We start from the raw sequence: 26,478 nt of genomic DNA, 5'->3' as shown, positions 1-26,478 counted from the left end.
CATCATTCTCAGCAAACTATCGCAAGGACAAAAAACCAAACACTGCATGTTCTCACTCATAGGTGGGAATTGAACAAAGAGAACACTTGGACACAGGAAGGGGAACATCAAACGCCGGGGCCTGTTGTGGGGTGGGGGGAGGGGGGAGGGATAGCATTAGGAGATAACCCTAATGTAAATGACAAGGTAATGGGTGCAGCACACCAACATGGCACATGTATACATATGTAACAAACCTGCACATTGTGCACATGTACCATAGAACTTAAAGTATAATAAAAAAAATATATATATATAAAATTATAGATTTAACCTCAGTGAGAGGATTCTTTATTTAATGAATAATCCAAAAATAATTGGTGATCCACAAAAAGAAAATAAAGTGAGAGACAAATTCCTGACTCTTTTAATGTCATATTGGTTAAATATTCGGGGGGAAAATTTTTATTAAAAATATGTGTACAAAATACTTTCTAAAACAGGCATAATTCATCACAATTAATTACAGAGGGTTGTTCAAACAAATGGATCTATTTCTATAGATATACATGCATATACAGACATAGATATAGATAAATATCAACTTTCCTTTTAGCATGAAAAGACAAGAAATTTAAACAATAGTGAACTAATAAAAATATACCTCCGTTAAACTGCTCAGACTCAAGAAAATTAGGGTGAATAATCATACATCACAGATGATGAAAGAAGTACTGTGTTCTCATACCTTGCATATTACGATTATAAAGTGTTCCACATTTAGGGGTTGGCAACCAAACAATATCTATTAACAATTAAAATATAGAAAAGCAAAATGCAGCAATGCTGGTCCTGAGAATCTCCCCAGAGTAATAAACGCAGGTATAATTACAAGAGCAAAATGCAGGACACCAATACTTCTATGATATGACCTGTATTTGGTGTTGGGCTTTACAGGAGCTCTTTCTCAGACACATATGCATTATCTGTATCTTTTCTGAGATTCTACTAACTTTATGGTGAAATCAACAATAAAAGGTTTTCATTTTGATAAATTGGTTTTCAAAAGAGAAAGATGTTACAAGACCCTTTCAACTTGTCTTGCAAGTGAAGGCTATATCCGAGGCTGCCAAGAAAAGTTATTGACAAAGGCATGGCAAAATGTTAATGTGGTTTTGTTGACCACTGTGTTTACAGCACAGTGGAGAAACAGCGTGGTTTTCTGTCCTTGCTGAGTTTTATGCATTTTAAGGAATCATATTTGTTCATTCCACATTGCAGAATGTTTCTTGCATTTTCATTTCCTAATGCAGACTAAATATCTTATGTGGTTTGCAATAATTCTCTCCTTTTAAAGGTATTTCTGGAGTAACTGCCTGGTCTGTAACATGTTTGATGGATACCTAACCCTTAAATATTACAAAATTTTATGCACAATCACTACTTGATTTTGATGGACATAAAAACACGTTTTTAAGTTACAGTAGCAGGATATTATCGTTGCCTGTGTTAACTCATTACTGATACTCGGTTTATAATCATAGCCACCCTTTGTGAAAAGGTTAGCTTGTTACATTATGGTTATGCTGAGGGAAGAACAGGCTATCCTGGATGCTTGAGGGCCTCTCGTGGTGACTGAGTGTTGGCACTAGTGTCAGTTCATATCTAAATGTTCCTACATATGTAATGTACTTTCATTTTTTTTTTACAACACTTGTCTAGGGAATATTTCAACTCTACTCTGTGCTTTTGGGATTCAATGGGAATCCCCTTTCAGATGGTCAACAGTGTGAGCCTTATTGATTGACCTTTTTGCCCTCTTCCCTGAAATATATTCTCTAGGTTTAATCTGTGGAATTAGATTTTAAGTCACATTTTCTTGCATAAATGTATGAAAGCAGGAAAACCGGCTGTTGCTCACATTAACAGCATTTTTTTCACATAGTGTAAGAAAAACAGTGGTCTTATTCACCAGACCAATCTTGTATTCCCGCTGGTCTCACAGTTCAAGACTCCCTTCCCCAGGCTTTTTGTTCTGAGGTCTGGCCATACAAGCATCCTAGCTGAGTGGGTGGAAACGACATTTACCTGGTACAGGCCTGACCTGTGAAAACATCCTCTGTGAAGCCCCAAATATTTTTTGCCATACAACTGCATGAAATTTTCCCAAGCACCATAGCCAGATTTGAAGACACAGGTTAGCAATGAGAAATACACCAATAGAAGGTATGGGGGTCCCTAAATCCATATTTGGAGGAAAATCCACAAGCAGAGTCACATGACATTTGAAAGCCTGTGTTGAGGTGGTATATGCCAGCAATGATAAATATTACATGATGATCAAACTGCTGATAAATTCAGGTTTGTCTATTACAACAGCTAATTTTACGTTAACTGTAACAAAAATATATTGAAGAAAAGTTTGCATGGAAATTTTTATTTTTATATTTATTTATTTATTTATTTATTTTGAGATGGAGTCTCACTCTGTCACCCAGGCTGGAGTGCAGTGGCACAATCTTGGCTCACTGCAACCTCCACCTCCTGGGTTCAAGCAATTCTCCTATCTCAGCCTCTCAAGTAGCTGGGACTACAGGCACTCGCCATCATGCCCAGCTAATGTTTGCATTTTTAGTAGAGGCAAGGTTTCACCATATTGGTCAGGCTGGTCTTGAACTTCTGACCTCAGGTGATCTGCCTGCCTTGGCCTCCCAAAGTGCTGGGATTATAGGCGTGAGACACTGCACCTGGCCTGGACAATTTTTATTCAAATTCTGTGTACAGCAAACATTTCCTGAGTATTTCAAAAGGCGAAGGAAAATATAAACCATACAGTTATTCATATAAGAAACCTGTATCATGATCTTCACTCTGTTTTTGAAATTCATGATGTATAATATACTTAAATATCTTCCCATGATTTTGCTTTCAGATATTTTACCAGTACAAAAATATGAATGCAGATTATTTTGTTTAGCAGTATTTATAAGAAAGTGTCATGAGTATTCCTATTTTCTAATTTGCCTTTTGCAACTGTTAAATGAGAGGAAACAAAAGCACACTTCACTTTCCTTTCTCGAAGGCAAACCAGCTGTATTTCACTCCCTCGAATAGCTACTAATTTCTTGAAAATACTTCTGGAGAGCTCTCCCCAAATAGGGACAAGCCAGAAGATTTTTCACTTTCATCTGCTCTGCTCATTTGTGACTGTGATCAAGCCTAGAAGATTTAGAAAGGAAGATTCCATCTCAAACAGCCCTGTAGTCATCTGTGTCCTGCAGGATGAAGCTCTGCAGCAGAGTCTGAGGATAGAAGTGTAGACTGCATCGTTCAGATGTTTTTTTCAATTTTTGAAAGAAACTGGAAGAGGGTCCTATCACACAGGCATGACTGAGAAAGAATCCTTTTGTGATGCTCCCGTGGATTTGACGCATATTCATCCAAAGGAGCAGACAGATCAAGAAATTGAGAATTTCAGGATTCAGTAGGAGGTCTAGCAGGGGGCACTGGGAAACAACTAAGTATTGAGCTCTGAGTGTCCTGCACTGCACCCTGATGGCCAGCAGGGAGTGATGGAGCCCTCCTTTTCTGCCCCATGCGGCCCGAATGCATATCTGGCGCTCTCAGGAGGACTTCAGGAGGTATTGATTTAAAAAATGAATGCCTTTAACAGCACCCAAATCACCTCTTGAATGCTTTGCTGCTTAGAAATTTCTTCTGCCAGATACCCTAAATCATCTCTCTCAAGTTCAAAGTTCCACAAATCTCTAGGGCAGGGGCAAAATACCATCAGTCTCTTTGCTAAAACATAACGAGAGTCACCTTTGCTCCAGTTTCCAACAAGTTCCTCATCTCCATCTGAGACCACCTTAGCCTGGACTTTATTGTCCACATTGCTATCAGCATTTTGGGTAAAACCATTCAACAAGTCTCTAGGAAGTTCCAAACTTTCCCACATTTTCCTTTCTTCTTTTGAGCCATCTCAAGTATTCCAACCTTTCCCTGTTACCCAGTTCCAAAGTCGCTTCCAAATTTTTGGGTATCTTTTCAGCAGCACCCCACTCTACTGATACCACTTTGCTGTATTAGTCCATTTTTTTTCACATTGCTGATAAACACATACCCAAGACTGGGAAGAAAAAAAGGTTTAACAAACTTTCAGTTCCACATGGTTGGGGAGGCCTCACAATCATGGCGGAAGGTAAACAGGAGCAAGTCAGGTCTTACATGGATGGGAGCAGGCAAAGAGAGAGCTTGTACAGGGAAACTCCTGTTTTTAAAACCATCAGGTCTCATGAGACTCATTCACCATCCCGAGAACAATACAGAAAAGACCTGCCCCCATAATTCAATCACCTCCCACCAAGTTCCTCCCACAACACATAGGAATTCAAGATGAGGTTTGAGTGGGGACATAGCCAAACCATATCAGTTATTAACTACTGCAGAACAGTAACCAAATCCTTCTTTGTGTTGTTTTCGCCATTCCACTTGCCAGTCACATGCGGTTACCAGCATATCACAATCCAGCAGAGGATGTTGGAGCACCCATTCTATTTGGGAGCCTGTAGTTTCAGGTCTGCCCAGCAGGAGTACATGGGGCTGACTGTGATGGCCTGGAAGATATTCAAAAGGCAAGTGGTGCCAATGCACACAGCCCTGCCCACTTTGTGAACATAGAAAACAAGTTTGTACCTAATTATTATTGAGAAAATGTTTCAACCCAAAAGCAGGCACTCTCTGTGGGACTCCTTTATAAAGTATCACAAAGGAGGTGGCTACAGCCAGGTGTTTGAGAATCAGATCTGTAGACCTTAATGTGCATTTGGTGAAATAAAGAGAAATACAATGCTAAAGAAAAAATATTTTCATCAGGAACCCAATTATGGTCTGAGATAAGATTATTCCTATTGCCACATCCCTAGAGGACATTTGTTCTTTTCCAGTGACTGATACTTCTATTCATATTCAGAGTTAGAGGATCCTGAAGGGAAACATGAGGTCTATTTTATTTTGGCAACTGAAATTCAATATTGTCCACATACCATTGTTTTCAACTCATAACGTTCTTATTAAATTCCATTTTCTATTGCTGAACTACACACCACACACCACACACACACATCTTTACTGTGAGTACTATATTCATATTTTACATAGAACATTTACAATGATTCTACAAAGTAAGCAATTTATTATTATTGTTTTTTTTACAGGTGAGGGGAACTTAGGTGTAGAAAGGCTAAATAACAGCTAAATAACATCTAAAGCCCCCTCCTTCCTTGTAAGAGGCAGAGTCTGGAGCTGACAATGTGCTTAACCACTATGTGCCTCAACCTTGGACCTAGTCAGTCTTTTCTAAAACTCCACATATATTTCATTTTCTTTTTTTTGTAGATTTTGTCAGGTTTTTAAAAATGGTTGTATATTTATAAAATATGATTGTGGTAATCTCTTATTTAAATATCATTGCTTAATTTATAGGCAAATATCACTTATGATTCAGAGATCCAAATACAATGAAGATGCCTTAATTCCACAGATGCCAAATGAAATTTATGGAATGCAGAAATGATTTCATACTGGAATTAAGAGTCTTTTCATCATAACCAAGAAATAGGGCACAGTGGAATGACAGTGCTGTAATCCAGGGGACATAAAACATGAGTAGGCAATAAAATATTGCCGAGGAGAAACTACATCACCATTAATATATGGAGAAAATTAGTATTTGTGAATGCAAAAATATAAAATAAAATTATTTCAATGTCAGAATTGTTTAACATATTAAAACATGAGCCCACTATGTAAAAGGGAAACTGGAGGCAGGAAAAATTATTCACGGAATCAATTTAAATTGTACTAAGATAAGCACTGAACCTGGTAATGGCCTTAGAACATTTTAAAAACAGAGCAAATATCACAAACAATTCAATTCAGAAAACTGCCGAAGATCTTGACCTTTTTTAAAAATACAAAAATCTACAGAAAAGTTACCCTTCTTTACTGACTTCATGAAGGAAAGCAGTCTCACCATAAGGAGTAGACAATGCATGTTTTCAGTCACCACACAGCTATGGTCTCCATTAAGTATATAATATGTCCAGAGTGGTTAAACTCTATAGTTACTACTTCTGAACAGAATAAGGTAATTCAATTGGTGAACTCTTACACATTATCGAAGGCATGAAGGTGTTGTAGAAACACCTCTACTAATCCTGAAAATGTCCCTGACTCTTCTAGAAAAAAAATAAAGCAGCTGGGAAATTAATTCCAAATTACACTAGAGAACTGGGAAAAAACAGATTTCATGGCCATCAAAAGCAATAATGACAAACAGTGAGGATTACATTAAATTAGAAGCAGTTAGGGACTGGTTTGTGACCTTGCCCTCCATTTCTTCTCCACAAGTTCAGCCCGTGGCTTACTGATTATTTCCTCCTTCCTGCATGGCTTTAGCACTGGCTCAGTTTCTAGCCCCAAAGAAGACCTTCTCCAGACAGGAGTACTTACTGTACCTCCCAATACACTTCCTTCCCTTGCAGACTTTGCCTTCTGAACTACTCGTTTGATTTTTTTTTGCTGCAGGGCTGGTGGGCTTGAAGTGATGGTCAGGACAGCCAGAGTGTGTGGGAGGAGGCAGGCAGTTCTGAGATATGGGTTCGAGATCTTGTGACATCATCTCCCCTCAAAACTGCAATAATCATTTCACCTGTAGCAACAATGACAGTACACACTTGGGGAGCTGAAGATAGTTTGAAAAACATTTTCCCAGTTACTGTTTACCAAAAACAATTACAACTTTCTAGTGAGTGCCTCCAGAGAGATGTGAGTGTTTTGGAGAGGTTCTTCTTTTCCAGGACTCCTGGAGGGACAGGACTCATGTAGATGGAGCAGGAAATGCTGAGATCTGGGACATGAGGGACTGACCACAAGGCAGTGTGTCTTACTGGATTCTATGCTTCCTTGATGTGTTCCCTGCTGAAAATCTAATTTTCTGTTATTCCCCAAATTCCTGAGCCAAACTATTATTTAATTATGAATAAAGAAATGGGATCATACAATAGACTGGTAAAGAATGTATCAATAGGTTACGGTGCAAATAGGCAGTCGTCCCCAACCTTTTTGGCACCTGGGACCCGTTCCACGGATGGGAAGACAATTTTTCCATGGACAGGATCAGGTATTGTTGCGGAGATGGTTTCGGGATAAAACTGTTCCAGCTCAGATGATCAGGCATTACAGTCTCATAAGGAGTGTGCAACCTAGATCCCTCACATGTGCAGTTCACAATAGGGTTCGCTGCTTCTATGAGAATCTAATGCCACTGCTGATCTGAAAGGAGGCAGAGCCCAGGCAGCAATGCTCGCTCTCCAACCACTCACCTCCTGCTGTGCGGCCAGTTTCCTAACAGGCCATGGACAGGTACTGGTCTGCAGCCTGGGGGTTGAGGACTTCTGCACATAGGAGCCTGAAGTCATGTACTGATACAAAAAATTAATAGGGGAGAAGCTGTATAAGTCAATGCAAATTAACATGTACATGTACATTATATATATTCTAAGAATACATATTTTATCAATTTACTGCTGTAGAGACTCCAAACTGCACAATATTTACAGAAAAAAATAGACATTTATCAAATAGTCCCTTTCACACAAAAATGTACCATGTTCATATGATCCAGAGATAAATTTTACTAATAAACAAATGCTAACTAAATTATTCAAGAGTTTTAAAGAATAATTTTTAGGAAGACTACATAAGGGTGATATGACAGCTTTGCCCGGGTTAAGTCAAATAGAGTATTTCAGATGTATTGAACATATGAATATAATTGTGAAAGTTTTAAATATTAGAAACCATTGTGTTAGAACATTAAACATTATATTATTATCAACTGGCCTTTATGCCAAGAATGCAAGTAAGATTCAGCATTTGGAAATCCATCAATAGAATTAATCAAATTAATAAAAAAAAATCCTTGATTATGAGAAACAAAGATGGTCTTTTTCAGAGGAAGTACTAAAATAAAAGCTAATAGATGTTCTATGTGACTGAAACTTTTAATGTGTAAAAAGTTTTCCTTCAAGGTAAAGATGAAGAAGCACTATCTGGCTAACTTCAAGATGTACAAAACCCAAAGCCAATTAAGAGGCAGAGCCAAACAGCAGAAGCACCAGTATCCTTGGCATAAGCTGGCAGATTTTGGTGGAAGTGACAGGCACCCTGGAATAAAAAAAGGGGTTGCCTCCGACACAGTTGCCAATTCTTGAATTTCACAATTTTCCTTTGGTGTTTGTATCTTTCTATGGCCCTCCTGTTTGTGATCAGACATGTGGCCCACAGAGGTGACTTGTCTACAGAATATGGCATTCATCATTGTCCACTCCTCAGCACAGGAGGGAGACCTGTAGTCCAATAAATATTCTTATCAGTTGAAAAGAACAGAAGAACTAAACAAATGAAGAGATATACCATGCTCATAGATAGGAAGACAATATTGTCTAGATGGCAGTTTTCATCAAATTTATCTACATATTCAGAGTAATTCCAATAAAAATTCCAGGAACTTATTTTGTGGATATTAAAACTGACTCTAAAGCTTATATGAAAAGGCAAAAGACCTAGAATTGCCAACACAATATTGTAGGAAAATAATAAAATTGGAGGACAGAGATACTACTTAGTTTCAAGACTTACAATAAAGCTACCGTTATGAAGACAGTGTGGTATTGATGAAATAATAGACAAATCAATGGGAAGAACAGAGAGCCTAGAAATAGGCCAACATAAATATAGTCCACAGATCTTTGACTTCAGAGGTTAAGGTAATAAAATGTAGCTAAGATAGCCTCTTCAACAGATGGTGCTAGAAGAACTGGACATATACATATTAAAATATGAATCACAGACCTTAACATCTTCACCAAAATGAACACAAAATAGATTACAAGTCTAAATGTAAAACACAAAACTCTAAAATTCCTAAAAGATAGCACACAGGAATTATAGATGACCCTGAGTTTAGCAATGGCTTTTTAGATACAGCATCAATGATTTAATTCCTAAAAGAAATAACTGATAACCATATGATTTACCAAAATTAAACATTTCTACTCTGTGAAAGACAACATCAAGAAATGGAAAAGAAAAGACATAGACTGGAGGAAAATATTTATAAAACATGTATCTCGTAGCTCTTAAAACTCAAAAATAAGAAAATAACTAAAAAAATAATAAATGAGCCAAAGACTTTAGCTAACACCTCACCAAAGAAGACACACAGATGACAAAGAGGCAGACAAAATGATGCTCCACATCATATTTCACCAGGGAAAAACAAATAAGAACAATATATCAGTACACACTTACCTATAATGGCCAAAATCTAGAACACTGACAACACCAAATGCTGGCAAAGATGTGAAGCGAAAGGATCTCTCATTCATGCTGGTGGGAATGCAAAATGGTACAGCCAGTTTGGATGACAATTTGGCCGTTTTTTGTTTTTTTGTTTTTTTTTTTTTTGAGACAGAGTCTCGCTCCGTCACCAGGCTGGAGTGCAGTGGCGCGATCCCGGCTCACTGCAACCTCCACCTCCCGGGTTCAAGCAATTCTCTTGCCTCAGCCTCCTGAGTAGCTGGAACTACAGACACGCGCCACCATGCCCAGCTAATTTTTGTATTTTTAGTAGAGACGGGGTTTCACCATGTTGGCCAGGATGGTCTCGATCTCTTGACCTCATGATGCACCCGCCTTGTTCTCCCAAAGTGCTGGGATTACAGGCATAAGCCACTGTGCCCGGCTGGCAATTTCTTATAAAATTAAACATGCTCTTACTATTTGATTCAGTAATTAGAGTCCTTAGTATTTACCCAAAGATGCTGAAAACTTAGGTCCACACAAATCTTCACATGGACCTTTACAGCAGCTTTATTCATAACTGCCAAAGCTTGGAAGCAGTCAAGATGCTGTTCAGTAGATAAATGGATAAACGATAGTACATCCAGAAATAAAATATTATTCAGTGTTAAAATGATATATGCTATCGAGCCTGAAAATACATGGATGAAACTTAAGTGTTTATTACTAAGTGAAAGAAGCCAGTCTGAAAGGCTAAATAGTATATGACCAACAATTTGATATTCTGGAAACAGTAAAACTATAGAGACAGTGAAACAATTAGTGGAGTTTGTGGGGAATAAGGAATAAATAGAGCATGGAGTCTTTTTAGGGCACTGAAACTATTTTGTTTAACTCTATAATAGTAGATACATGTCATTATATATTTGTCCAAACTAACAGAATGTACCATTTCAAAAGTCAACTGTAATGAGAACTATTGACTTTGGGTGATAATGTGTCAATATAGACTCATCAATTGTAAGAAACATGTCACTCTTGTGGGGGTTGTTGTTAATGGGGGACACTATGCATGTATGGGGGTGTCAACCTAAATAAGAAACAGTGAGATGTTCTCTATAAATTAAAAAAAATGGGGAAATAAAGTATTGCAATGGGAACATATGGGCATTATAAACTATGTGCATATTTAGGAAGGTAAAAGAAGACATAGCTTTTTAAAGAAAAAAATGAGGATTACCTAATTGTTTTGAAATAATTATCCTTGGCTCCAAAGATCAATAATAAAGGCAATGCTAGTCAAAAGCTGGACAGGCAGTTGCTGGGCAGATGTCCTTGCAGAAATATTTTTTGTGTAAGGTTGTGATGGCCTTTGTGCAAGGCTGTGATGTTCTGCAGTCTCTCATGAAACTTTTTGTTATCAGGCATATAGCATGAGAACCCTTTCTTTACAGCCTTCCCCAGCTTTGTGTGTTACGGTTTTCTTAAATTAGGGACTCCACTTTAATTCTGACAACTTTCAGAGAGGGATGGTGTACACAAGAAGACTGTAACACTGCTAGATTTTGCTGTGAACCTTAAACTTCTCTAAGAAATAAAGTATATTAAAAATAAAGAGACAATCAAATTAATCCTTATAAATATTTAAATTAAAAGGTCTCCAACGTGTTTTTCTGAAGCCTAACAAGATTTAATTCACATTAAGGGTAAATGTTCTTAAAATTTTATGCCAGATACAGTTTCTTTGAGATGTAAATCTTGCAAGAAATAACAAGACTGTTTATATTATATTAGTCAGGTTATTTAAAAACTATGAAAATAAAAATAAAATATATAAAACACTGTAACTTTAGTCCACATCAAAGATATACATAAAAAAAATAAATAAAATTTAGTCCATTTAAATTTAGCTATTTAGCCATGTTTTCACTGCTTAAGAAATTTTTATTAAAGCCACTAATATAAGTTAAATGTTTTATTCCATTAACACAGCAATGGTTCATAATTAGAACACCACTTTAGTTTATTAGTTAAATCAAAAGATTAAAAATCAGAAATAATCATAGCATTATATCTCAGAATAAAATATTTAATAATAAGCATGCTGAACAGCATAATATAAATTCTTATTAAGCATGAAATGTTTGCAAACAGATCTAAGAAAGCAAGTATTTCAGTATTTGCTAACATGAAAACAGATTCAAGATATGTAGTTTTAAAAAAGAATACTACATAACAATAGATTCACCGAACTATTTTTTCAACTCACATAATTATGTGTAAATGGATTTTTACGAGAGTTTCCCTGACTCTTGCCACAGAACTGACAACAGTGGTTCCTGGTTGAGGCAGTGGCAGACATGATAAGAAAGACTGCTTTGCTCCTTTCTCTCAAGTCTCAAACTGTGTCATTATTAGGAGTTTTACCACAAAACAAATATATATATGGTGATGTTTAAAGTAAAATAAAATAATATTTAATAAAAATTGATAGTACCAGAATTTGGCTTTGACCTCTTTTTTGTTTTTCCTCTCCATCACTCAGGCTGGAGTGCAGAGGCATGATAATTAGCTCACTGAAGCTTCAACCACCTCAACCTCCAGCCTCAACCTCCTGGGCTCAAGCCATCCTCCTATATCAGCTACTCAAGTAGCTGGGACTATAGGCACATGCCACCAAGCCTGGCTAATTTTTAAAAATTCTGTAGAGACAGGGTCACACTATGTTGCCCAGGACTATGAACTCCTGGCCTCAAGTGGTCCTCCTGTCTCAGCCTGCCAAGGTGCTGGGAGCCACTGTGCCTGCCCTGGCTTTGATCTCTTGATGGTTAAGACAGTTCGCTGCCCCAGTGTCTCAGCTGAATTGCATACATACAAAATTTTGTGTTTTTTAAAAAAGACCCGGTCAGGTGCAGTGGCTCACGCCTATAATCCCAGAACTTTGAGAGGCTGAGGCAGGTGGATCACATGAGGCCAGGAGTTTAAGACCAGCCTGGCCAACAAGGCAAAACGCCATCTCTACTAAAAATACAAAAATCAGCCGGGCATGGTGATGTGCACCAGTATTCCCAGGTACCGGGGAGGCTGAGGCACGAGAATTGCTTGAACCTGGGAGGCAGAGGTTGCAGTGAGCCAAGATTGTGCCACTGCATTCCAGCCTGGGCAACAGAGCAAGACTCTGTCTCAAAAACAAAACAAAAAAACAAATGAACAAACAAACAACAAAAAGACCTAACCCAATGGCTACATGAGTCACTCCATGAACAAGGTTTCCATGGGATGGATATTCTGTCAATGATTTAAACAACTTCCTAGTGTTAAATGCTTAGGTTGATTCAACTTTTTGAAAAGCAATTATGAAATGAAACCACCCTTTATCATCTGCATGAAATCCAACCTTTATTTCTCGATGATATCAATTTTTGAATAATTTATTCCATTCTAGTCCAAATCAACACTACAGGGCCAGGTGCAGAGGCTCACACTTGTAACCCCAGCACTTTGGGAGCATGAGGTGGTGGATTACTTGAGGCCAGGAGTTCAAAGCCAAATCAATAGTACTTTTGGGCCAGAATCACACTGATTCAGTTGGTTGAGCTTCAAATTCACAATGAAGTCAGGTAGAACAAGTCTCCCCTTATTAATCTTTGTCCAGGATTTTCCACCTACACATAAATACACTACTTATTTGTGCAGTTTCTTTAATCCTCATCCACTGGGAGCAGACAATGCATCCGATGTGTCCCCTAAACAATCCCTGCTGCCCAATCCCTCTAACCCCACAGGACCCGCTCCCTGTCCCCAACCCAGGTCTTGGGTATAGTCCTGCCCAGGATGACCCCCCAGATGGCCTCTTCACAGGCCCATTTCACTGGGTCACAGTGACATGGAGATGGGAGGGGACTGAGGCAAGGCCCTCAGTGAGTACCAGCAAATGTGTGCAGCAGGACATTGCAGAGTCAGAGATTAGCAAGTCCTGAACACAGCACTGCAGGGAGAAGACAGAACAATCAACCACAGTGCGACTTTCACCTGGGAAAGTGCTAGTTCTGACTCTTCTTTCTTCTCTCTCCTCCTTCAGGCTTGTTTCTTAGGTAAAATCGGTCTGGATAAGTCACTCTTGAGTGTGGAAAATATTTTTTTTAGGGCTTCAAATCAACACACTACTTCCTGGGGCACAAACCTGCCAAGAGGGGGAATTCAACATGTGGAAGAGGTGGTCCCACACTGTCCACTGGAAAAGGAGGGACTCAGGGAAAAGAAACTCCTACATGAGGAAAGTGAGCTAGTCCTATTCCTGTCCTCAGAACACCCTCCAGCTGAATGAAGCCACATATTAAGTGCCAGCCATGGGGATGTGGCGGGACTGACCCCCCACTTCAAGTTACAGAGCCCACAGTCCCTGCACAGGATCACCAGGGGAGGGTGGGCAGAGCTTTTCCCTTCTCCTGGTCCTGAGCTTCCCAGTCTCCCTCCCGTTTCCGAGCCTTAGCCCCCAAACTGCAGTTAGCCTCCTTCACCGGCTCCCCTCCCAAGGCCTGGTGCTCCTCCTCATTGCACAGTCAGTGAGTAAGTGAAATACACTTACTTTATAAACATGTAAATAGGACTATGAAAGTATATAAATCAAGGAGGGCATACAGGGAGGTGGAATATAGAGAAAGTATTCTGGAAAACTTTGTATAAAATAAATGAATGTTGAAAGACTCACCCAAAGTAACCAGATGACTGCTTCTCCAGCATCACGTCTCTGCGCAGCTTTCTCTGAAGGACACATTCTTCCTGAGTGAGGTCCACAGTATCATCCTTGAGGGATACTTATTTCGGGAAATACCGCAGACATTCTCATTCAGGCTGCACCATCCCTGACAATGTCCATAGCCAACGGTCAAAGAAAATCTCGCTTTTCCACTGGGGGATAAAAAAAAGAAACAGCTAAGTTTATGAAAAGCTCAAGGTCTTTTTGAGGTCTAGTAAAATTCCCTGGGCTGACTTGGCATACGCCTTTCAAATACATCCACAGAGATGCACACACTCTGAATACATGATAAACTTTATTATAAAGGAATGTCACAGGTGTGGTTAAATATCCTTATTCTGCAATGAAATGCTAATTGTTCCCTTGCCCGACACAGATTTATGTTCCAAAGTGTAAATATATTTGAGCCCAAATATTTAATATTGAAAGCCCTTAAAATATGGAGACAGAAGAATCACTTCTAGGAAAATCAGAAGGGTGATTTTTTTGGAAAAAAAATTTTTGGAAAAAATCTTTAAGAGAGGAAGGGGTGAGGCAAATGGAAAAATAAGGCCCTCCAGTGATCATCTCCCCCACAAAAACATGAAATTAAACAACTATCCAAGCACAAAAGCACCTTTACAAGTGCTAAGGAATCCAATAGAGCACCTGTTTTTAGCACAATAAGAAAAGAGGCATTGAAGAAGGTAGGAAGGACAGAGTCTCACTGCTCACCTCAGCACTTCCCCAACTCCAGGCAGTGCAGCACAGAAACACAACCCACAGGAGGGAAGGTGAGTGATGTGACTGAAGGACTTTGACTTGGACCCAGTGTTGGGCCCAGCACAGTAAAACACAGGGCCAGGGAGAACCCCACAGCCACTGACCCCAGGCCAAAACCCATGGACAAAGTCTCTGGAATCACCCCAGCACTTAGTGGAAAACTGCAGCCCCAATAGGACAGTCTCATGTTCTGACCTGCACCACCTCTGGCCTTCGATAGTGGCATCAGGCCACGAGCAAACCTCAGCAGTAGTCAGGGCGTATCAGCATAGGCCTGGGACACATTCCAGGGTTGTGCTGGCCCCAGTTTCCATGGGCTTTGGCCCGACCCAGCTAAGCATGAGTCTTGGTGGCCAAGGGACTGCCCTCACCATCCCTCCCTAAACCCTGGGCAGCACAGTGCAAAGAGTGACTCCACCCACTGGAGGGAAGGAAAGGAAAGAAACTAAGCACAGGGCTTTGCCTGGCAATGCAGTGCTGGCACACCATCGTGAAACCCAACACTGGGCAAGACTCAGTGGCCCCTGACCCAGGCTGGTCCCTGTGGACAGAGCCACTGGACTTGTCACAGTGCCAGGTGGAGACCAGCAGCCCTGGTGGCACAGTCTCATGTCCCAGCCCACATCACCACTGACTCTCTGCAGCAGCCTAGAGCCATGAATAAATCTCAGGGGCCGGAAAGCTGTAGCCGTGGAACTTGAGGATACCCCTGCGCTGCGCTGGCCTCAGTGGCTTTGGGCATGATGTAGCATCATAGCAGCTGTGGTGGCCACAGGACTCCCTGTCTCATCCATGCCCCACTACAAGCAGCACAGCATGGAGACTGCTTCAGGGAAGCAAAGGAAAGCAGGCACATGTGGCCTTGCAGCCCAGTGCTGAGCCCACTACAGAGATCCAGCCCTGGGCACAGCCCTGCAGTGCTTGACCCCAACCTGGGGACCGTAAACAGAACCCCTGGAGCTGTTCCGGCCCCAGGCAGAAACGTGCAAACCCAGTGGGATGAAATACACTCTGTAAGCCCCGCTCTAGTCCTTCCAGGCCAGAACGACAAAGCAACTTTGGATATGTGGCAAACCCAGGCTTAGAGCGCCCTCTAATGCTAAAAAAGCAGCAGTGACCACAGTTGAAAAATGTAATGAACCAAATAAAAAATACCAGCAGAATCAATCAATCAAACAGAAAAAAGAATCAATGAGCTCAAAGACAGGCTTTTTGAAAAGATATCAAATCAGACAAGGACATAACAACAACAACAACAACAACAAAATTACAGGACTATTTCCCTGATGAATACAGATGCAAAAATCCTCACAAAATACTAGCAAACTAAATCCCATAGCACATTGTGAAGATTATTCACCAAGAACAAGTAGAATTCATCCCAGAAATATAAACATGGTTCAACATATGCAAATCAATAAAGGTGATACATCAGATTAATGGAACAAAGGACAAAAACCATATGCTCATCTCATTAGATAAAAACTGTCAACAGATTGGGTATAGAAGAAATATACCTCAATATAATACAGGCCATATATAACAGAACCATCATACTGAATGGGACAAGCTGGATGTTTTCTCTCTAAGATCTGACACAAGATAAGGATGCTTATGTTTACCATTTTTATTCAATGTAGTATTGAAAGTCCTAGCCAGACCAATCAGGTAAGAAAAAGAAATAAAAGGCACAGCTGCATAGCTACTTTTGTGTTAATATATTATTTTTATTAGAAAATATATTTTGGTGAATGTGAAAATTTTATAAAAGTGAGCTCCTATCAGTGTACACTCTAAAAACCATGCTTCATTCCATCTTACCTGAACTGTAACCCACTGTTTATGGGACTTGGGTGACAAAATCCCAAGTCTTCAATATCAGCCAGATAACACAGGCAGAACTTCCTCAAATAAAACTCTTAGGAGCTACCGATGTTGCCACGATTAAAGGAGAAGAAAGGGATGGGTCATTTGTTTTCTCATTTGCAACATGATCATAAAAAATGTGTGCGTCCTTGTGTTGGATGTTTAAATCGTATCATTTATGTACATCACTTACTGATGTGCTTGCATTTGAAAACATAAAAAGAGCATAGCTTGGTTTGTCATTATCATATAGGTCAACAATACCATCATTGTCATCACCATCATTATATTTTGTACATTAAAGTAAAAATGGACAAAAAGGATCTGGGAGGTGAGATTGACCATGCATTGTGTGAACAGATTACGGATGTGAGTACACTGGACAACATGCCCCACCTTGTGGCAAAATTCTGTCTGGAAAACAAGGAATGGAACTATGTAGAGAGAGCTGGCACACTCAGAGAAAGCAAGATCATCACCAGTGCTATTTACAGAGATATTGAAACCTATGGACTCCAGGAGGATAGAGAAACTTCAGGAACATTTGGGTAATGGGTGGCTGCTATTACTTAACACCTATGTGACAATTATCCCGTTTTAGCAAATGGAAAGTACAGCTTAGGATGCCTGTTTGCCTCTAGCATGTTTATAGTATCAAGACATTTGAATCTTTTTTCAGGAAAATCAGAAGAGAAAGTCTTGTTCCAAAGTAAAGAATTAGAAAAACTCGGAGTAGCTTCATCACATATAAAAAGCTGCCTTGACTGCGAAACCCAAGCAGTCCTGCACCACAGTCAGTTCCCCTGATTAATAACAAAACAAGGGGAAAGTCTGGTTTTCTTGCTGAAGAGATTTCACTTTACCATCATATTCTTTGTAGCTTAGCAACAAGAAAATGTGATTTGTTCATATTTTATTGTTCATGGCTAAGTGCATATGATATAGGTTGAGAAAAAAATTAAAACCCAAGCACAGAGATCAGGACCACATAAGGTTCAAAATTCCTTAAATTTCATTCTAGTTAAAAATGAGTTCTGGCATATCCATCCCTTATCAAAGAAAAGATAAAAGTTGTCTTAAATGAATAATATATGGAGTAAAAATTAATGGAGACAAATATACTTATTTATAACTGCTTAATTCTGAGAAATGATAATCTTATATCCAAGGAATTGAAACGGTGAAATCACCATAATTACTTTCTTTATTTTAAATGTGATTGCAGCCTTGTCACTGTCTTCTTATTTGAAATTTCTTAACTGCTACAGTACATACTTAAGAATTGACATCATTAATTTGAAATTTGCAAAACTAAAACTGGGACAAGGACGACTTTGGAAAATAGTTTGATTTTTTTAGGAATATTAGGTACATTCTACATGTAAGATATGTTTTTGGAATTTTTTTTAAACTCATGTCTGACTGAAAAAAACATTTATTTTTTAAAAATTACCTACATTCCTAGAACTCACTTTTCAAATAAAAGTTTTAATTTTTACGAATATGAAAGAAGCAAAACTTACAGAATTAAAACTTATTCCATCTGTGATTAATGTAAGTATGAAAATGAATTAATAAAGTTTTGGTCTAAAATGACTAGGTAATATATGTAGCTTAAGAACTATATAGCAAGTAAATGAAAGTCATTTTATTCAGAGAATTTGATGGGAACCTAATATTTTTTGAGTATTTCCTATAAGATAAATGAAACTAGACTAACTTGTATGAGTCACCAAATTAAAGGATAAATATGCGAAGAAAACAAATTCTTTATTGCATTATAATGAAAAGAATCTTATGAACTGTAGGACTCTTTGATCTGGATGTTTAGTCTGAGGCTAATGAAAGAACTCATTCATCTGATTTTTTCCATGGCCTGTCTAGGATTTCCGGACACACACTGAGTCTAGAACTGTGGGCTAAATGGGCATTTCTTGAGTAAAAGAGGTAGACATCAAACTGTACACTGTGATTTATTTAACTTTTATGGAGTTGAAAAAATAAAATAATGTATGTTAACAGAAATCAAAACAGGGGCTGCATATGGTGGGGTGAGTGGATATTGGTTAACAAGTTACAAGGAGGTATTTTCTGCATCAATAGACATGATCCATATATTGATAAGGCTGTTGTATACTACAGGGAATATGAAGTTTAAAACTCTGTAACGTGCACATTTTACTATATTTTAATTTTATATTGATACAAAATTTTTTAAAGGAAAAAAATAATCATTAAACAGTAATGGAGATAGGCCTATTTTATTTGTAAATCTTCTCTGACGGTAAAACTGACCAATTCAGGCTGCCAGTTGATGGCTGGGTTTCAGGTGGAATGTTGGGATGTTCTTTGGTGTTTGTTGTTCCAGTAGGATCCACGGTTACTGGGCAGAGCCCTGTGATGGCTGCGGTGCAATGGAGGGACTGCGATCCTCTGTAGAGCTGAAGCCTGGGCTGACCCCTTGGGAAGCTGGACGAGGTGACTGTGGAGATGCTCGGTGCACGACTCACCTTCCATAGCCTCCAGGGGTAGACACTGGTGTGTCCACTGCTCACTGGCTCATGGGTTGGTCTCTTATTTTTATTGAGACCTGTTCAATCTGTTAGAAACTGACTTTACATAAGGCATGAAAAGAAGCCTGCGGAATCACTGGCTACACAGATTGAGGATAAATACCAACTCACTGACAAACGGCACTTGTGTTCAGAGTGTTCAGAGACGGAGTCATTTTTAGAAATGCCAGGCTAGAGAGTGTTTCAGTATAGCCACCCTTGCCGAGGCTTACAGAAGGGCAAAGACCACCATCTCAAGATTGATGGAAGAATCAGTTTTCTTGGTTCAAGAAATGAAGACGGAGAAATACAAATGTTCTAAACAAGAAGAGGTGACAGACGAGAGGCTAAAAATGCTAGAGTTCCTAGAAGAGCTCATAGGAATCACCCCATCACAAGCAATCTTTCCAAACCTCCCAGGAGGCCAAGAGCCAAGCAAGCCCTGCTGGTCCCTTCCCCAGGAGTGGGCCTGGGTCTTAAAGAGTGCTGCCCCTCCCCTCCACTCAGGCCTCCCAAGCTGCCAGGTGCATTCACTCACTTCGACTCCATCTGAGGGTCCAGGGGAGCCCCTTCCTGGGCTGGAGTTCCTCCCCCATCACATGCTGGACACAGCAGTCGGCTCCTTCATGGGCAATTTCTCCAAATTTAAAGAAGACTGGAGATCCCGGAACACAGCAAGAAATGTGAAAGTTTCTCAGAAAGTTTGATTCTCTCTCATTGGCAGTGAAAGAAATGCTATACTTGAGACACTAATCTCTTCCTCAAATTGAAACATCATCAAAATACATTTCTCAAGATAAAGCTCTGCAAATGTTAACTATATAAGTAAATAATTTACATTTTATTCTCCAATTATTGTATTATACTTTGAAAATATATGCAGTTTGTTAATAAAGACTTTTAGTACTCAATAGCAATATTTTTTCTAGAGTTATATTTCTAACAGTTATAAGTTAAAGCATTATTTTTTGGACTTAGTATGTATTCATTGAAAAATAAAAACAAAATGCTTAATATATTTATTTGGGGATAAAGTGGGAAGGCATGTTTGAACTTTATATTATTTAATTGCTATATTCTAATAATGGATAAATTTTTTTTATAAAAAATTGTTAAATTACACGGAGATGGTTTTCTTCTACTACAAGTGCACTGTAGGAAAAGACTTTTTAAAGAAATCCTCTTGGATTGGGGAATTCCACATCACTGCCCCCCATTTCCTGTCAAAATCACCAGAACACTTCTCAGTGGAAAGCTGAGAAAAGTTGTAAGGGAATTTTCTCTCACAAAATTAAGCCAGGGTTTCCACATTGAGTATCTTTAGTCACCAAGGATACACCATTATTAGGCGGTGAAGACAAACTGGGTCTTATGGTGGAAGAGAAGCAGCAAGTGACTTTTGAGTACAGGGAGTGGGGGTACAGGAGTAACATGAGATCAGTGACAGAGACAGCATCATCAGAAGTGCTCAGGTTGAAGACAGAGCAATGAAGACTCGAAAGTCCTTGTCCTCTTGATGACATTTTAGGAAGAAAAGGCAGATACCAAACAATATTATTAAATAAAGGCATAAATGGACACAGAGCATCAGAAGGTGGTTAAGTTTTACGGAGAAGAATGAAGAGGGGAGGGGAGGCAGTGACACATGGGAGAATGGGGGCAATATTGGTAGAAGAGGTCAGTAAAAAATATTGAGGATCACACACCTGAGCAGTGAGGACACCTGGGGTAAAGCTTTGCAGGTGAGGGGACAGAAACGACAATAGCCCAGAAGTAGGTATGAATGTGGTGGGTGTGAGAACCAGCCTGAGGTCAGAGTGGCTTGAATTCAGTGAACGATGGCCAGAGGAAGTTTAGTGAAGGCCACCAAGGGTCTGATGATGGAGGGAGCTCTCACCATGATAAGAATTTCATTTCAATTTAAAAGGTCAGGAGCTGCTGTGTGTGGAAACTGGTAAAGCAGAGAGACCAGCTGGGAGGCTATACCAGTGAATCGAAGTTGAGGAAGGTGATGGATTGACCTAGGGGGCAGTGGAGGTAACGATGGAGAGATGGGGTGAAGTCCAGGACCTGTGCTGGAGGCAGAGACCCTGAGACTTGCTGATGTCTATGGGTGCAAAGAAGAGGGGAGTCAGGACCAGGATAAGGGGTCAGGCCTACATGGGCATCTGTGTGATGGGGGTGTCCTTCATTGGAACACGAAGAGATGGCAGAGAAGTGCATGTGGATGGGAAATTGGAATGAGCTTGTTTGGGAGAAGACTTTAGACAGAGACCCTGATAATGAAGTCAAAATATCAAGTAATCAGGAGGATATAAGTGTAGGACTTAGAGGAGCAATCACAGCTGTAGTTATAAATGTGACAGGTCATTGGGGAGTGAAGTTACCACAACAGAGATGATGTGCAAGGCCTGAGAAGATTCCATGGGGCAAATTCAATGGTCTTGTTGGTGGCCAGAGCCTTCCTTAGGCTTCCTAGTCTCAACAATATCACAGAAAGCCTCGACAGTGACCTACCCAAGTCTCTCTCCATGAACTCGGACTTCAGTTGCGCAGAATCCCCATAAATCAGCCTCCAGTATTTACATGTATGTATGTGTGTCCACACACCATGCATATATATGTACATCCTGAGGAAGATTCTCTCCTCAACCGAGTTCTAGCCAGGCTCCCCTAAGCCCTCTTGTCAACTAGGCCTCAATCTTAGCCTATAAAATTTACAGACTCAGCAGAAATAATTGTGTCCACCTCTCTTCCTACATTTAAAGATTTAAACAAATACTTACATGGTTTCTATCAGCACAAGGCTGCATCCCTAGGATAAAAGTGCCTGCCTGAGAAAACTCAAGACTGCCAAACAATTCACTGTTTTGGAAACACCTGACAATAAGCCCATCTTCCTTTCTTAGAGATTACCAGAAAGAGCTACACAATGGTGAATCCTTCCTCTATCACTTTGAGATGTATATTTCCTATACATCAGGAGTGTCTTTCTCAAGAACGTGACAGGCATTCCTTTGAAATGTAATCATCAGGAACTACAGAGCCTCTATTTCCCAGTCTGTGCGAAAGGGCAGAGTCCATCCACATGGCTAGCTAGAGACACCACTGCTTAATCTCACTTACACTGACCAACCCTTTGAAAGTTTCTACTTTCCTGAGTCTACTGAGATCCCACTCATCCCCCTCCATCCTGCCGCTTTCTCCTTTAAAACATCCAGTCATCTCTGTTCAAATTAAAGTTGAGTTTAGTTCATGAGGGACTCTCTTTCCTACCAGAATAGTATATTGTTGATTAAAATCTGCCCTTACTACTTAACTAGTGCCTTTAACTTTGACACTTAATACACGTACATATATGTATACTCATATGCATCTACATACACCTATAACAATACATATATACACACATATTTAGAAATATGTACATATTCTTAATGGCTACTATTAAAAGAAAAACTTTAAACAAATCTAAGAGTTTAATTGAGCAAAGAACAATTCACACATCTGGCTCCACCAGAACCAGAGTATGTTCAGAGTGGCTCCAGGGCTTCCAGGTGGCTGAATAACATTCATGGACAGAGAAACGAAAGTGGCATACAGAAAATTAAAGTGAGGAACAGAAACAGCTGAATTGGTTACAGCTTGACATCTGCCTTATCTGAACATGGCTTTAACAATTGTCTGACTGTGACTGGCCAAAATGTGGCTGCAGTGATTGGCTGAGACTTGGCTACCTGTTACAGGAGTAGGTTACAATCTGTTTACACATCCAATTAGGTTATGATTCACTATGTATGAAGAAACCATCAGTCTGAACTTAAAATATGTTAACGAGATAGCTTTCAGCTAACAATTCTTTGTCTCTCCTACTTATTTTAAAGATATTACTAGACATTTCCTTGAAGTTTTCCTATGATCTCTGCATTTATTTTCTTTTCCTTTGGTTTCTTGCTTTAATGCGTGTGTTTCTTCTCCATCTTTCATGCTACAGGAAGTCCTCAAATATCAAGTGGTCTTTGGCCCCCATACATATTTATGTGGTAGAAAGGAAACAGCTAAGTGGAGCTCTGTATGCCTGGGGCCTGTCCTTCTCAACACTTTTCTTCAGAGATGTTGAGTGTTGAACTAGTAACAGGCAAACAATAGTGTTGCCCACACTAACCTCTAAAAACATTATGTCTCTTTCTAAATGCTCTGTCTAGGACTTCTAGTATTATATTGCATAAAAGTGGTAAACATCGGTATCCCTGCCTTGTTCCAGATCTTTTATAAAACCGCCTTTTTCCTTTTCAGTATAACATTAGCATTGAGTGTTATATACGGCCTTTATTATGTTAAGGTGTTTTTCTTCTACACCTAATTTGTTGAGTTTTTAATCATAAAGAAATGTTGAATTTTACAGACTGCTTTTTCTACATCTATTGAGATGTAAAGTTTGTGTCCTTCATTCTGCTGATGTGATGTATTATGTTTATCAACTTGCATATGTAAAGCATCCTTGCATCGCTGGCATAAATTCTATTTGAGCATGGTCAATAATCTTGTTAATGTGCCATTGGATTTGGTTTTCTAGTATTTTGTGAGAATTTTTTTAAATTTATGCTCGCAGAGAGATTGGCCTATAGTTTTTTTGTTTCTGTGCCCTTATCTTGTTTTGCTATATTTTCAAATAGCCTGTCTTTGAGCTCACTGATTTTTTTTGTTTGATTGATTCTGTTGTTGATGCCCCCAGATGCATTTTTATTTTGTTCATTTTGTTTCCTGGCTCCAGTATTATTTACATCTTAAAACATTATTTCAATCTTTCAACTTACTCTGATAAATTTCTGAATTAGTGATCTGTGTTTTTTGAAGTTCACTGAGTTTCCTTAACATAGCTATTTTGAATTATGTCTGTAAGATTATACAACTTCGTCACTTTAGGGTCAGTCCCTGGTGCCTTGTCCATTTGGTGAGGTCATTGTTCCCTGAATGTTCTTGATGTTAGGGGCACGTGACAATCCCGTGTATTGGAGAATTCCATTTTTTGTTGTGTGTCCATAGTTGTTATGTTCTTTTGGCCCAGAGGAACTAGAGCAAAACCTAAAGGGGTCCATTTGGTTCTGCAAGTTTTTGCCTGGAGACAGGGAAACTCCAGAGGTTTTATGTATGGTCATTAGCTTAGGGAGAGTCACTGTGTGACTCTGCCTAGTGCTGGGCTTCACTGTGGCAGGCCTAGCACTGGGTTGCAGGGCCATGTGTTGTGCCTACTTTTCTTTCCTTATCCCAAAGAGACCTCTTTATCCACTCAGTGCTCCTTAGTTGAGGAATGGTGTTTGTGGCCACTGCAGTCATTGTAACACTGGGTTAACCCAAAGCCCACAGCTGCAAAGACCAAGGCAGCACAGAGACATCCTTAGACACATGCTGCTATGGCTTGCCTGCCAATGAGGTTTATTATTGGCTCTAGGCTGCAGCAGTGCAGCAGTGATACAAATAAGGACAAGAGACTGTGTCACCAGAGCTGCGGGTCTCCACATGGCACTGCAGCAGTTCCAGCAGCTCTATCTGTGGGCATTGGCCTGGGGTCACGAACCATCAGGTTCTGGCCAATGTTGGGTTTCACCATGTCAAGCTAGTACTGAGCTGTAAGACAAAGTCCTGCACTTACTTCTCTCTCCCTCCCTGCCAGTGGACAGAGTCACTCTGCACTGTGCTACCCAGGACTGGGGGAGAAAAGGTAGGAGCAGTCTCTTGGTTGCCAAGGCTGACGCTCATCTGGGTCACATCCAAATCCCATGCTGCCAGGACCAACACAGCCCTGGGTGCTCTTGTGGCCCAGGCTGACATGGCCTGTCTGCTAGTGGGGTTCACTCGTGGCCTAAGGCCACTGTGGAAGGCTAGCAGTGGTGTGAGCTGGAACACAAGACCATGGTTTGGGGCTGAAGGTTTCTGCCTTGCACTGGGGTGAGTCCAGAGGTGCCACCTACAGGACCTGGCCTGAGGTCAGGGGCCATGGGTTTCTGCCTGGTACTGGGTTTTGCCATGATGGGCCCAGCACTGGGCTCTAAGTCAAAGTCCTTTATGTACTTCCCACTTCTTTCCCCCGAGTGGGCTGCATCTCTCTCTATGCTGCACTGTGGAAAGCTGGGAGATGGGTGACACAGGCAATGTGACTCTGCCCTTCCTACCCACTTCACTGTCTCTTTATTATTGTGTCAAAACCAGGTATTATAATTTCTCACCTGAATTCCTTGGCTCCTGTGAAAGTTATTTGTAGATAGTTGTTCAATTTGATGTTTCTGCAGGAAGAGGAACACTGAAGGGTTCTATTTCACCATTTGCTTCATTCCCTCATGTATAAAGATTACTTTCAAAGACACTCTTCTGACCTTCCCAGGACTGATTCTCATGTGTCCCACTTTTTAAATTTTTATTTTATTTTTTAGAGACACGGTCTTGCTCTGTCACCTAGGCTGGAGTAGAGTGGCATGATCATACCTCACTGCAGCCTCAAACACCTGGGCTTGAGCAATCCTCCCATCTCAGTCTCCCGAGTAGCTAGGATCACAGGTGTGTGCAACCACACCCATCTATTCATGTCTCCAAGCTTTAAGAGCTTTCAATATTAAATATTTGGGCTCAAGTGAAGTTAAGTTTTGGAGAGTAAATCTCTCTTGTGCAAAACAGAAAACAACAGTGGTGTTCCTATAGATGAAAGAGGGAGAGGACAGCATTGCCCACTGCTCCCAGGTATCAAGGGCTGAGTTCCCTTCCTGTGAGTTCAGCTCACCCTATTCAGACTTGCTGGGAAGTGGACACAGATGAAGGATCCAGGTTGTTGGCCATTTGGAAGTGAAGGGGTGCTGATATCTCAACGCTTCATTTCATTTTTCTCCAACTCTTTCTCTGCTTATATACGAGTTGAGTGATGTTGCTCTGCTGTGTAAACCATCAGTTTCCAACCACCTTCTCCATCAAACCTTATGCACTCAAGTTTATACATAGTATGTGCTCCTGGAGTCTCCAAATCAAATGAAGTAGTTCCTTTTGGCTACAAATTAGATTGGATGAGAGGTGAGCAGTAAAAACAGTGATGATGAAATTAACAATTTCCTCAATTTATGGTTTCATCATTCTTATTACAATGAAGAAAAAGTTTCTAGTGATTTGTTAGAAAAACTGCTTCACTAAAATACTAGTATTTTTCTT

The 26,478-nt window shown here is 39.9% G+C and overlaps 1 protein-coding gene across 1 annotated transcript in view; it reads right to left on the bottom strand.

The window, feature by feature from the left end:
* Positions 1–317: 317 nt before the first annotated feature.
* The window catches only part of ZNF519 (zinc finger protein 519), a 61,401-nt gene continuing 35,240 nt past the window's right edge, over positions 318–26,478 (bottom strand). Inside the window, exons 4-7 of the transcript XR_010110132.1 lie at positions 26,060–26,320; positions 14,057–14,256; positions 7,365–7,463; positions 318–6,691 (exon numbers count right to left, since the gene is read on the bottom strand). The gene's annotated coding sequence lies outside the window, so the exon portion shown is untranslated. The remainder of the gene's footprint in view (positions 6,692–7,364; positions 7,464–14,056; positions 14,257–26,059; positions 26,321–26,478) is intronic.

Source organism: Pan paniscus, chromosome 17 (assembly GCF_029289425.2).
Source record: "Pan paniscus chromosome 17, NHGRI_mPanPan1-v2.0_pri, whole genome shotgun sequence".
In the NCBI taxonomy this organism is placed as follows: Eukaryota; Metazoa; Chordata; class Mammalia; order Primates; family Hominidae; genus Pan; species Pan paniscus.
Note: the sequence above shows the minus strand (reverse complement) of the source record. Positions and strands in the feature narration are given on the sequence as shown.